At 40.9% G+C, this 12,991-nt stretch overlaps 1 protein-coding gene across 2 annotated transcripts in view; it reads left to right on the top strand.

Annotated features, from left to right (window-relative positions):
• Positions 1 to 686: 686 nt before the first annotated feature.
• Positions 687 to 12,991, top strand: part of Rasgef1b (RasGEF domain family member 1B) — a 158,042-nt gene continuing 145,737 nt past the window's right edge. For both annotated transcript variants that reach the window (XM_029564623.1, XM_029564624.1), the window contains exon 1: positions 687 to 706. The gene's annotated coding sequence lies outside the window, so the exon portion shown is untranslated. The remainder of the gene's footprint in view (positions 707 to 12,991) is intronic.

Raw genomic sequence — 12,991 nt, forward strand, 5'->3', positions numbered from 1 at the left:
TCCTGGGAATTTGAAGAGGGATTTATAGGCTAAGTAGGAATTCCCAGGTAGATATTGAGGAAAAGGTATTAGGAACCAGGAATAGCATAAACAAAGACATATATTGGAGGCTGTTCACAAAAAATCACATTGAACAAAGTGGCTTGAGATTTAAGGTAAATTGTGGGAAAGAGTTGGCGCTATGGCTGAAGAGCTAAGTGAGGTTATGAACAGTGGATAAAGAACTTTGGAAATCACCCCATACAGAAGCAAAGATTTGAAAACCAGAGATTTTATGTGTTTGTTTTCCAGGCAGAGAAATTTGAGTCACACAGTCTGATCTGCATCCTAGGAAAAATGCCTTAACTGATAAAGCTGAAAATATTCTGAATTTCTGTCAACATGTATCTGTGAATTCCCTCAACATGTCATAAGTGATCTTGTAAGGTATCCTCGTGCAAGGTTAAATGGGTTTGCACAGGCAGCAGACAGAAGCGGCCATGTGAAATGCCGTTAAATTCGGCCATGTGACACCCGTTAAATTCAAGCGCTGGAGGCACTATTGTGAGTAGCAGAGAAACGGCTCCATGTGGCTGGAAAACCAGTCAAGTCTCTGAAATCTCTTCCTCTGATTTCTCTCCCTCAGGAGCAGCAACGGAAACCTGCGTACAGCAACCTCACGGCCCTCTGCCTTACAAGCCCTCTGATTGAGAAGCCAGTAGGCAAAGTAAGAATACTTCTGTGTTTTGTTAAACACTATGATCGGAGTTGATTGGCTTTTATTTCTTTCTGTCTTGGACTATTTGGGGAAATTATCAAATCGATCTCGGAATGACTGTTAAAACCCTAAACGTGCACTCTTTAGTTAGTACAAGTGAGACCTGACCTAGGCAAAACGGTGAGCCCGAGAAACGTTACTAAGAACAACCCTGGCCTCAGCACCTGCCTCCTCTTCCATCCCAGCGTAGCCTGCCTGTCATTTGACTGAATCTTCTCTGTCCATCAGGACATGTTAGAAAGAGAGAAAGGTATACTTTTAGTTACCATATTTTAGTATGACATTAGAACATAATACTTTTTTTATATTATGTATCACTAAAGCCATCTTCTGGCATAAAATTGTAGCCTCTAAAAGTTGTCTATGTGTGACCTGCTACTGTTCTGGACTTGGAATCAGAGCCACCAGGCCCACCAGGGTGTGGAGAATGCAGTGAGAAGAATAGGGGCCTCCTAGAGTTGGACTGCTTACTTTCAAATCCCAGCTCTGCCCCCATTGGCTACATGACTGAGCAAGCCTTGCAAAATGAACATTGTACAGCAGGGGCACCAGCTTTGTGGGTCTGTCATAAAGGTGAAATAATTCAACACAAATCCACAAAGCAAGGGTTGGAAAGCCTATCTTGTTCTCTATGTAGCCAAGTATTGGATGACTTATGCAAATGAACTGAATGAATGAAATGAGAAGCTGAACAGTAAGTTTAGATAAACCACATCTCCAAGTGGCTTCACCTGAGAAATGAGAAAAGGTGGTGCATTCAGAGGTGAGCAGAGCTCTACCGAGAAGTTCACGGACATTTCCAGGCACACCACAGAAGGAGCCTGGTGTCCCTGGAGCTCCCACGACCTCCTATGTTTGGCTGCTGTGTTGCATCCACAGACCACACACAGTCCCACACCTAGGATGAAGCACAGTCTCTGGAAAGGCGAAGAAAAAAAAAATTCCCAAACAAATAAAAGTTCTTGAAATAGGATTTTTATAGATGTATGTGGGCAGAACCCATTTTTGCAGTTTTTGAAAGGAATGGCTCTCTGTCCCTGCCTAACTCCTGGTAATTTTGCCTCGGCTGCATATTCTGCCCAGGCGGTTGTCTGCAATGCGAAATCCCAGGGAAGGAGCCTCCCTCCTGCCTGCACTGTCAGCAGACCCAGCTTTCAGCAGGCTTAGCAGGGAGCAACCCGGGCTTCCTGGGACTGTGTTCTTGCACTCTGTGTTCACTGAGGGCTGCACTTCCCTCTGCGGCCTTAGTTCAGCGAGAGGAGTCTCGTCTGGCCCAAAGATGAAACCAACAAGCAAAGCATTCCCTTGATGTCACGCAATATGCTGGCAACTGCTTCAGCATTCGTTGCTTGATTCTGCTGCTGTCCCCTTCAGCCCTGCCTATTTTGATTTTGTTCCTATAGACTCTAATAGATCACTGCTTGTCTGTGGAGTGAGAGCCAGCCATTGCCAAGGCTGATGTCTGAAGTCCACGCACCTCAAAGGGGTCCCTTTTGACCAACTGCTCTCAGTCAAAGGGATAGACCTGAGGTCAGGGAATGACTTTCTGGAATGATTTTCAGAGGGTAGAAGAAAATCAAGTCCAGTGTGACCACTCTGGGTTCAGCAACATTATTTCTCTGTGTGACAGTCTGGTCCTTCTCTCCTGCTAGGCTGATAGCAGGTAGGGTTTCTGTGTGGTTTCCCATTCTGTATTACGTAGAATGAGATGACTCCCAAGGGACTTTAGCTCTCTCTTTTCATAGCTCTAACTTCGGCCCAAAAAGAATACTTTGGAGCCAACTCTAATACAACTAAACGATAACTGTTTTCTTTAATGAATGTGGTTAGAAGCTAGGAGTAAGAGAAAGAGCCTTTTAGAGCTGAGAAGAAGTCAGAAAGATCACCCTAGGCAACAAGCAAGCAAGCTTAGAATAGGAGATTATTCATCTTCAAATAAAGAAGAGCTGAGTGTTTTATTTTTACATAATTGGAGTCAGCGCCTTTTGAGTGGAACATACAAATTTATGGAAATAAGAATGCAAATGTTAAAAATACGCGTCTTGGGATTTCCTGGGGATAACCTGGCAGCTCTGTCCTCCTTTCTTTGGCAGCTGCTAAAGATTGCGTTGTGAATGCTGCAGCTGAACTTGTCCCACCAAATCCCACAGTGTGACAACCAGAGGAATTTTCTTTGTAATAGGAGGGGATGTTCTCTAGAGGTTGAATCAAGACTGAGGACTTAGAAACACTTGATGGTAAACATGCTATTCCTTGGCGGTTGCTTGGCTAATGGTAAATGCAGAAAGGATTTCTCAGGATTTTAACAAATTAGAGATTCAAAGCAGACTATTCAAAGGGAATTAGGCAGTGATGATGGGAACAAAACAGTGAGTACCTATCAGGGAGATAGGTACCACTAAGAGATGACATAAAACTCTTCTCCCCAGCTCTACTGTAGAATTCTTGTTGGTGCTACTAGAAGGCATTGTGCAGACCATGCAAGTCAAGCAACCAGGCCAAGTACTTTGAACTCATTCACCTGCACAGTCCTTGGAACACAGAATCAGGCAGAGCTGTTCAGATTAGGGGCTGCCCGTGACCATGATGATGCCAACCTGCCTTTCTGAAAGGATTTGAGGTCACAGGTAGACCTGTCCTTGTTCCAAAGAAATAGAACTTAAATGCATGATGATTTGATTGAGCAGAAGGAAACAAGGAGATTAACTGCCAAAGGATAGCGGTGTTATTAGATGGAAGGGTGGCTAAGAAAGTAAACATACTCCCTGGACCTTTTGTATTTCTGGGTGAGCAAAGGGGAGACTGAAGGCGCCAGGTGGAAGCAACTGGATAAACAGCAGATAAAAAGAGAGGAACTGGTGAATTTAGAGTCAACAAAACATAGAACTGCTCTCTTTCAAAGCCTGGAGGCATCTGTGGGAAGAAAAAAATGGGGATGTCCTTTCCATAGACAAGTCATTAGCTTTTTCAAACCATTGAATTATTTTTCTTTTAAAAAAACATTTAGCTTGGAGCTTGATAGATGGCTCAGCAGGTAAGAGCACTGGCTGCTCTTGCAGAAGATCCCAGTTAGATTCCCAGCACCCACATGGTAGCTAGTAACCATCCATAATTCCAGTTCCAGGGGATCTGATACCCTGTTCTGACCTCCGTGGGTATTGCACAACACAGGTGCACTTACATACATGCAGGCAATACATTCAATACACATAAAATAAAAAATAATAAATAAAATATTTTTTAAAAGAACATTTAGCTCAGTAAATGAGGGCCCTTTGAAGAGTGGTCTTCTAAGTTACAGCCTCTACAAATCACTGAGTCTTGAGAACATCCCCTCCTATTACAAAGAAAATTCCTCTGGTTGTCACACTGTGAGGTATCTCCACTGGGTCTGGGTAGATGATACCAGCTCTACAAGAAGTGCCTCAGAACTTTACATTTATTATTTAGGGCTTTCAGTGACCCCAAAAGATGGTGATACCAGCCCCCAAACTACTATATGATAATATTGCTTCCAGAAGATGCCAAAAAATCATGGGAAAATCAGAATATAATTCTTATCAAAGCAAACCATTCAATTACTATAGTTGTAGATAAACCTAAATTCTCCCCCCTGTGTAAGAATCCCTGATTTGACTATTTTTTTCTCTCTGTATCTAGCTTCTGGCCACTGAGGCAAAATGAATTAAGTCATTTTTCTTTGGGGGCTTTTTGTGACAAAGTGATAGAAATTTTCAAATTTCCAGGTCCATTTTCTGCTATTTCTAAAACAATGGAGGTTTTGATTGGGCATATGTCTACCAAGCTGAAGAATTCATTCTTAGGATCCCTTGCATCTAGACATGGCTATGACTAGATTCTGGTCAATGGGAAGGGTGTGTGTAGTTTGCAGGTCCTGCCTTTTGTTGGGTGCCATACAGATGTGGCAGCAGAAGCTGGAATTGCTACCTCAGACTAGGAAAGGACAGCAGAGAAGCCACACTGAAGACTTGAGGTCCCAACTTGACTCCGTGGAATCTGTGGCTGCATGTCTATGACAAAAATCATGTCCCAGCTTGCTTATACCTCTACCACTTTGGCTACTGTTACTGTTGCTGCAGTGGGATTCTAATGCACTGTTACCCAGAGCAGTGGAGAAAGAGCTGCCTGTCCTGGGAAGAGTCACCCAGAGTCCAGGGCAGGTAGTTTAATACCTATTGGATGAAGAGATGAAGAAGCTGATGCACTAGCACCCAAATCCAGCCTGCATGAGGACAGAGATAAGAGAAGCTTACGCTGAGCTCTGAGATGGTGATGAGCAGGACTCTGCTTAGAAGAGAACCCTGGCTTTAAGTACTGAAGGGACTAGGCCTGGGTAGCTAGGTTCAAAGAAAGTCTCGGGTCTGAGGTCAACACATTTCTGCTGAAAATACTCAAGAACTTTAGCAGATAAATGGACATGCTGTCAAAATGACCTTCAAATGCTGATGTTTACTGGCCAATGAGATGGCTCAGTGGGTAAGGACACTTGCCACCAAGCCTGAAAACCTGAGAGTTGACTCCACAAGTTGTGGTCTGTCCTCCACATGTGGGCGGCGGTGTACATAAGCATGCATGTGCACACACACACACACACACACACACACAAATAAATAATTAAATACAAATTTTAAACACTTAAGTTTTTACCTATAAATTAACGTTGATCTTAGCTTTCATCAAATAATTTCATCCAAGAAGTTTCTTTTTGCCATGGTGACAGTTACTTCAGAGACTTACAATTGGTCAAAGTGCTAAGAATGAGTGACAGGGACTGCTTGACCCTAAATGGAACGTGTATATCACCCCCTCCAAGGCCCAGGGAATATCTGGAAGAGGAGGCAGAAAACATTTAAGAGACAGAGATTTATGAGGAGTGTTGTGAGACACTGTCTTCTGTGTATGACCTGCCAGATGCCCTCATGAACTCACTGAGGTTGTGGTTACCTGCACATCACCGTTTTACAGTGCACAAGGGAAGGGCTCATGAGCTCCCACTACTCACAGAAGGACTATGGGTACTGGAAGAGGAGGTGTTATTTTCTTCAGTAGTATAGCGCCTGATAAATTGCCAGTGTTCTAGTACATAATCCCCTACTCATTCTCATGCAAGGAACTCCCATTAAGCTCAGTGGGCCAACAACAAAAAAATCATTGAAGTAGCAGGGGATTTTGGGGGAGAGAGTTTCAGCAAGAGAGAGGGAATGAGGGAAGGTATGAAAATGATTAAAAATTCAATATATGCATATACAAAATTGTCAAAATTTTTTTTAATTTTGAAAAGAAAAAAAAATAAAGTTAAAAAAAACATAGAGCCCATTGTCTACCACACTATGTTTCTATTGATCCTTGTTGTCTGTAAGAACTGTCATTAGTTTAGGAATAAGCATTTGTTCTCATGTCTGCCTTTGGTACGATGGCTTGACTGCTTGGGGCAAACATACCTAGACTACAGCATTTGTTTTATCTCCACTCAAGGTTCCTGGGAAGAGTGGCTTGTTCTCTCACATCTCAGTCTAGATGTGTGCTCCTTTAACGTTAAGGAACGCTTCCTAATTTGACTTTACAATTTAATTCTCTAAGTGATAACTGTTACCACTGCCACACATTGGAGCCCAGGTTAGGTGTTTCAACCTGCCCTGGCTCAGAACTCTCCACACATGTTGTGGTGAGTGGTGCTCTGTGCTCATGGTTCAGTGATGAGCTGAGTTTGTTATTCAGCCTCGTTCATAAGGGCTGTGGAAGCTGTATTTTCTATGTTGAAGGGCTACTATTATTTGACTGAGGACAAAGATTTTAAACATCTGGGAGGAATTGGGGGATGGAGAAGGATGGAAAAATGCAAAAATAACACTTATGTATGAAAGTCTCAAAAGAATCTACCTGTAAAAATTTTTAGATAAATAAAATAAATGCAATTATCACAGTCCTGTAAATAATACATAATCATAAGTGTGCATACATAACCCTAAGATTTATGTACCTAGATTCTCACCATCACCCATAAAACAACTGGGACAGAAATTTGTTACCTTAGTTTTTACCATTAGGAGATCAACTGGGTTAAAAAGCACAGTCTCAACTAACAGGGCAAGAAGCCTATCCACCCAGCATTCTTAACAAGCAAGACAGTTCTTCAAACAGCCTTGATGATGAAAATTCAAACCAGGCTGGCCCGGATCTCATAGAAATCCACCTGCCTCTGCCTCCTGAGATCAAAGGTGTATGTCACCACATCTGTCTGGCTCAAAATAATTTCTGAAAAATTTAACAAAAGATGCATAAGTCAATGACAATACAATTTAGGTTCTCCTGTAAACCCGAAAGTACCTAGACTGACTCCCAAAAGTCACAGAAAAGAAATGAAATATGAACAATTAATATCTGTAGAATGTATTTATTAGTTTAATCAAATTCTTTAATGCCATAAGCATGCTAATGTCTATACACAATAAAAATTGGAAACACAAACTTAAGAAACCAGACTTTCTTGGTCCTCTGATGTTGCATTACTGCTTATCAATAAAGGTTGAAATAGGTAATGCACAATGCTTATGCTATACACATACATACATACACACATACACACACACAAACACACACACACACTTACACACTGTCCTCAGACCCTGGCTATTGTGGAATGTGCCATTGTCACAGGGCACAAAGTCATATTTGTGTTACAGAGATACTGTTTATTCTTTCCTTATCTCAATAGGCAGGTAATTAGGGTGCAATGAACTTCCCAATTGTGTCTGTGTTTTTAAAGGTCACTTCCTGGTACTTTCCATTAGCACTGCCCCAATTTGTCTATCAGAATCCAGCTGAAAAATATCAAGCGCAACTTTTGGTAGAAGATTGCTCGGTAGACTGGCTTATACATTCCTGAGTGAAAAGGAAAAGGAAACATAGATTCATGTTACCTGGAGTAGGGAAAAAATACAACCTAAGGGCGCCACAAAATACTTATGCTCTCTTTTCACATAAATCAGGAAAATGTGAACTTTGAGGGATTGTGCTACAAAATTATATCAGAATTAACACAGAATTAGCGTAGCTTTGCCACCTTTGCGGCACTCTGAGTACCTTTGAGAAAGCCTCAGAGAGTACCTCTTGGAAATATTGTATTCTAAGCTAAAAACTAGCCACGCCACTACCAAGAGACAGACACAGAGTACCTGCCATTTGTGATGCACTATGCCCTACCCAGTAATCCAGGGCAGTTTGGTACAAATGATAACAGCGATAATAACTGCTGTGATAGCTACCATTGTTTGGGGACTCTATGCCAAGCACTAACATAAGTTTTTATAGGCAGCATGTTCCTTAATCATTTTACAGATGAAGCCTAGAAGATAAACAACTGATTCAAGGTCACAGGACTAATAAATAGTAGTAAGATGGCATCTGGATCCAGGCGTGGTAATTCCAGAAACTGAGCCTTCTCCACCTGCTAGGGAGGCTGTTTTTACATTTATACAACCTCTTTCCTGTTCCTAGTTGAAATAGAATCAAAATTTCCTGAGCTGATACAAGAAGGATCCCACCTCCCAAAAGGAGAGTTTGACCTGGCTTATATTGTAGACCACACAGTTGCAGTTAACTTGCCTCAGATTTTCCAAATGGCCCTGGTTATAAATAGCAACCTGCACTGACAGAAAATAGTATATGAGCACGCAGTGTTAGGCTGACCCTCAAAAGGCAGCTGCTTTGCAAAGAACTTTAAAAAGAGTTCAAGCTGCAGAGTGTCACCATGAGGTTACGCAGATGAAAATATTCAGAAGTTATTCCTCAGAAGCCGCTCCTTAGATTTAGGTGTCCCAGTTGATCTACTGTGGGAGAAGGAGGCTTAGTGCTCTGCTCGCCTAATCCATGAGGTGATGCATTTAATGTTAAGAATATTGATGATCTCCAGGAAAAGAGTCAAAGTGGCATCATTAAGTGTCATTAAAGTTCAGTCTAACGAAGGGATCGCAACAAAGCCAAGGGTGGAGCTGAAGCCTCTACTCACTACCATTGCTTGTTAAGTTTTTGCATAGATGCTGTTTGGATGCCTATTAAAATAAATGAGTATGAGTGAAGTGAACACAGAGCAGATCTCGCATAAAAGTTTATGGTCTGGAGAGTAGGCAGGTAATTAGGGTGCAATGAACTTCCCAATTGTGTCTGTGTTTTTAAAGGTCATTTCCTGCATTTCATGAGAGATGGGGAATTACATTTGGTTCCTGTAAAATGTTGCTTGTACCATTATGAACATTTATTTCAGCCCACCTTATTTTAAGGTTGGTTGACCGCATGTCTGTCTTGTTCACTGGTTTGTAATCTCATTCATTATAGGCTGGGGAGGGGCAGGATTTGGCCTAATTCATTATTTATGTCCCCAAAGCACCACCATGCACAGTGCTTTCCACATAGTTGCTGCTTGTTAAGCAGAGGGAATGGTAGAAAAAGAAATTCATTGTTGAATGTGAGATCCATGTTTCTGAGTCTCTAAGCTCCGGCTGAATTTCATTAAACACCTTCTAACACCTCTTTAAGGAACTCCTCATTGAAAACCCCAACTTTACCTTAACAGACAGCTGCTTACAGAATGATAGCCCATTTGCAAAAATTTGAAACTTCAGTTTCTCCACTAAGTATTTTAAAAGGCAATCAGGGATAAGAGCCATTATGTTGAGATTAAAATAAAACAGAGAAAGGTAGATTAGAAGGGAGAAGGAGAGGGGAAAGGAGAGGAAAAGAGAATTCTACTCATGCACAGAGAAGTTTGTTTCTGCGCATCAGAGGGCCATCTTACCAAAATCACTAGGAAAATACTAACCGACTGACACAGATCACATTCCAGTTTCTCTCTGACTCGACCTGCACAGTGTTTGATTCCAGTTGACCTCTTCTTGAAGGCTCTTCTTTGGCTTTTGTGAGCTCAGACCATACCCTTCTCATCCAGCCCTCTCGTCTGTCTTGCAGAGCCTTGGTAGTGTCTCTGAATTTGTGTCTTCCAGCGTGACTTTAGCACTCTATTTTAAGACAATCAACTCTCCTTCTTTGAGCAATTTTCATTCTTCTGTTAGTTCATTTACTCAACACATTCAAACTAAACTGGTTGACTTCTCTTTCTCTCCTGGTTGGAGAAAGTACCTCCCTCTACCCAACTGCTCAAGTCACTTGGCTGTCATCCACAATTCCTCCTCCCTCTTGGACATCTATGCTGTCAGCCACCACATTCAGATGCTTCTAAACTGTTAATATCTCACCCTCTCCTTCCACGTTAAGATGGTTCTGAGTGGGGTCTGAGCTGTCTCTCATCTAGATACTGGAAACAAATTGTAAATATGATCAACTTATTTGACTAAGAGGCAGAGAGCCTTCCCATCTGACTACCGCACTGTGTGCAAAGCTCCCTCTGCCTTATTTATGCTCCAATGCCACACTGTTCTCTGTTCTCTACTTCATAACTCTGTGCCTTTGTTGCTTCTTTTACTCATTTCTTCCTGATTCCCTGTTCTTTTTTTTTTTTTTTTGGTGTTTTTGAGACAGGGTCTCCCAGTAGTCCCACCTGGAACTCACTCTATAGATCAGGCTGGCCTCTAACTCACAGAGATCCTGCCTCTGCCTCCCAAGTGCTGGGATTAAAGGTGTGCACCACCATGTCAGGCTACTATTCTTTTCAAAAGAAAAAAAAAAACCTACCCTATGATCAACCTCCATTTCCTTTCCTTCCCTACTGCAGGCTCTCTTCATATTTGAAACCACACTTTGCATTTCATGATTGTATTGCTCTCAGTTTTTGCTCCTCTGAGCAATGGGGTGTGTTTCTTTGTGTTGAACACAAAGTCTAAATGCCCAGAAATCCAGCTGGTGCCTATGCATAGCTTATCTATCCATTCACGCCATGTCCAGGGCCCAGCCCCATTCAAACCTAGAATTCAGAGCTCTTCTTGTCACTGGCACATTTAAGGATCATCCCCACTGCAGTACCAGACCCTCAACTTTCATTAAAGCACTTCTTTCCTATGCAGATGATTGATGCCTATTATTGTGCTGGAACTCATTGTAAAAAAAAAAAGCAAGATGATTATCAGTTACAGGTCATAAAGACAGATGCCTTGGCCAATGTGAATTCCTCTCTATTACATGATAACAACGAGATAATTGAGGAAGATAGGCATATTACCCAGTTTAGGTGATTATAACAGGTCTGATTTATTAAATGGAATCCCAATGGGAGTTGGAACTACCTGCTGTGCTCTTAGAAGGAAGGGATAATTGTGGGCAGCCCTGGCAGGTGCTGAATGTATAAAGAGAAAAAAAAAAAAAATGACTACTGACTGCAGCCTGGACCTTTGATTTGAGATCAGCACAAAAGGAAGTTCAGGTTCTCACACTTTAAAAATCTGTGGGAATTCAGCCATTCGGCTGAGGAAGGCCAAGTGTGCAAGTGTGAACAGAAAAGAACAACTCTGCACATAGAATTTAAACATAACACAAAGAGTTTACACCGTGAAAATTTGTACTCTTTAGTTTTAGTTAACACTGATGTTATAAAGACAAACTTTAATCTCCTTTAATAAAAAACTACACACCTTTATTTCATAAATAATAATTCTTAGTACAGGGAAAGTATGTATTATAGTTATAAAATAAAAATTTTATCAAATGTATTGGATGACTATTACTTGGTTGATACCACTGGGCATTTTGAAAAATAAAGTTATTCAAGTCTCAAGGGGCATAAAAAAGACTTACTCTGTGTTGGTTGTTAATTGAAATGTCATTCCAACTTCCTATCTGATGTTCAGATCTATGCTACAAAAATCTGCCACGCCTCCTGTGAATATATCTAGTAAGAGGGGGCTTTCCGACCCCTGTGTAGCTCATTTCATATTGAAGATGCTCTTATTAGTAGTTCATAAAATTTATTGAGTGCTATGTGTATACTAGATATTGAACCCAGCATTTTATCATTAATAGTCGAATTAATCTTCATCACAACCTTTCAAAATGGTGCTATTATTATTTCCATTTTACAGACAAGGAAACTGAGGCTTAGCAGTGTTGGGCAACTTGTTCAACATCATACAGCTAGTAAGCAGAGACCTGGCCTTGATTCGTGGTCTATATCTCGAGCAGCATAGGTACATGTCTGCTCTAATTCAGCTTCTTCCCAATGTTGATCTGAAATTATAGGTCCTTGTCTCTCGTGAGATGACATGAAATATGTCAATACTTTTATATATAGTTGAAAAGAGTTGTCCTAACCCTCTCCCTGTCAGTCTTTCTATGGGACTTACAGTTAGTTGCATTTCCTCTATTTTTCCATGTCTTTCAGCATCACAGACGTTGTCCTCTGGACAAATCTTATTTTAGGCTCTTACAAATAAACACATGATACAACTACATTTTGTGTAAAATTATGTTTATTGGAAATATGAAAATACAAGGTTGAGTCATATGCTTGTGGTCAAACCACAACCACTCTTGTGTTTTATAGGCATGTTGATAAGCAAGATATCAGCTATCCTATACTCACAGTTGGATTTTTAGATATAGAACTTAGAACTTTGCACTTAAAATAGTTAACATTTATCCTCACAGCATGGCATGTGTTTCTAAAATGCTGAACCTTCTTACAATCAAGATTTATTATTAACGTTTTTCAGATTGTCTTTGCATTCATTCACCATGCACTAATCCCACCCCAAACTTAATGAATTAAGATAACAATTTTCTTTCTACTTCTGTGTTATCAGTTAGATTGGACACGGCTCAGTTGTTCTTTTGAACTTGACTGGGCTCACTCATGTGCCATCAACTTCCAGGTCAGAAGAACCTCAGCTGGGATGGCTGATCTCATGGTCTCTCATCCTCCAGAACAATAGTTTGGATTTATCACAGAGGATGGGTCTAATAACAGCAATACAAGCAGGAAAGGCCGCATGAGTCCTCAGCTCAGGTCAGGCACACTGTTCTTTGTGCCATATTCTGTTAACCAAAATAAGTTCCAAAGCCAGAAAATTTCAAGGCTGAAAAAAATTGACTCTAGCTTCTGATAGAGGACCTTAAAAGTAATTTTAAATGTTCTACATATCTGAAGACATGAAAAATGTGGCCTACTACATTCTTAAGATCATGTCATGTCATCAAAATTATACTTAAAATATTTCATTGAAATTTCTTTTTTGTAAATATTTTATTAGATTTTTGTGTATTTCATGC

This window comes from Nannospalax galili, unplaced genomic scaffold (genome assembly GCF_000622305.1).
Source record: "Nannospalax galili isolate Female #2095 unplaced genomic scaffold, S.galili_v1.0 scaffold277, whole genome shotgun sequence".
In the NCBI taxonomy this organism is placed as follows: Eukaryota; Metazoa; Chordata; class Mammalia; order Rodentia; family Spalacidae; genus Nannospalax; species Nannospalax galili.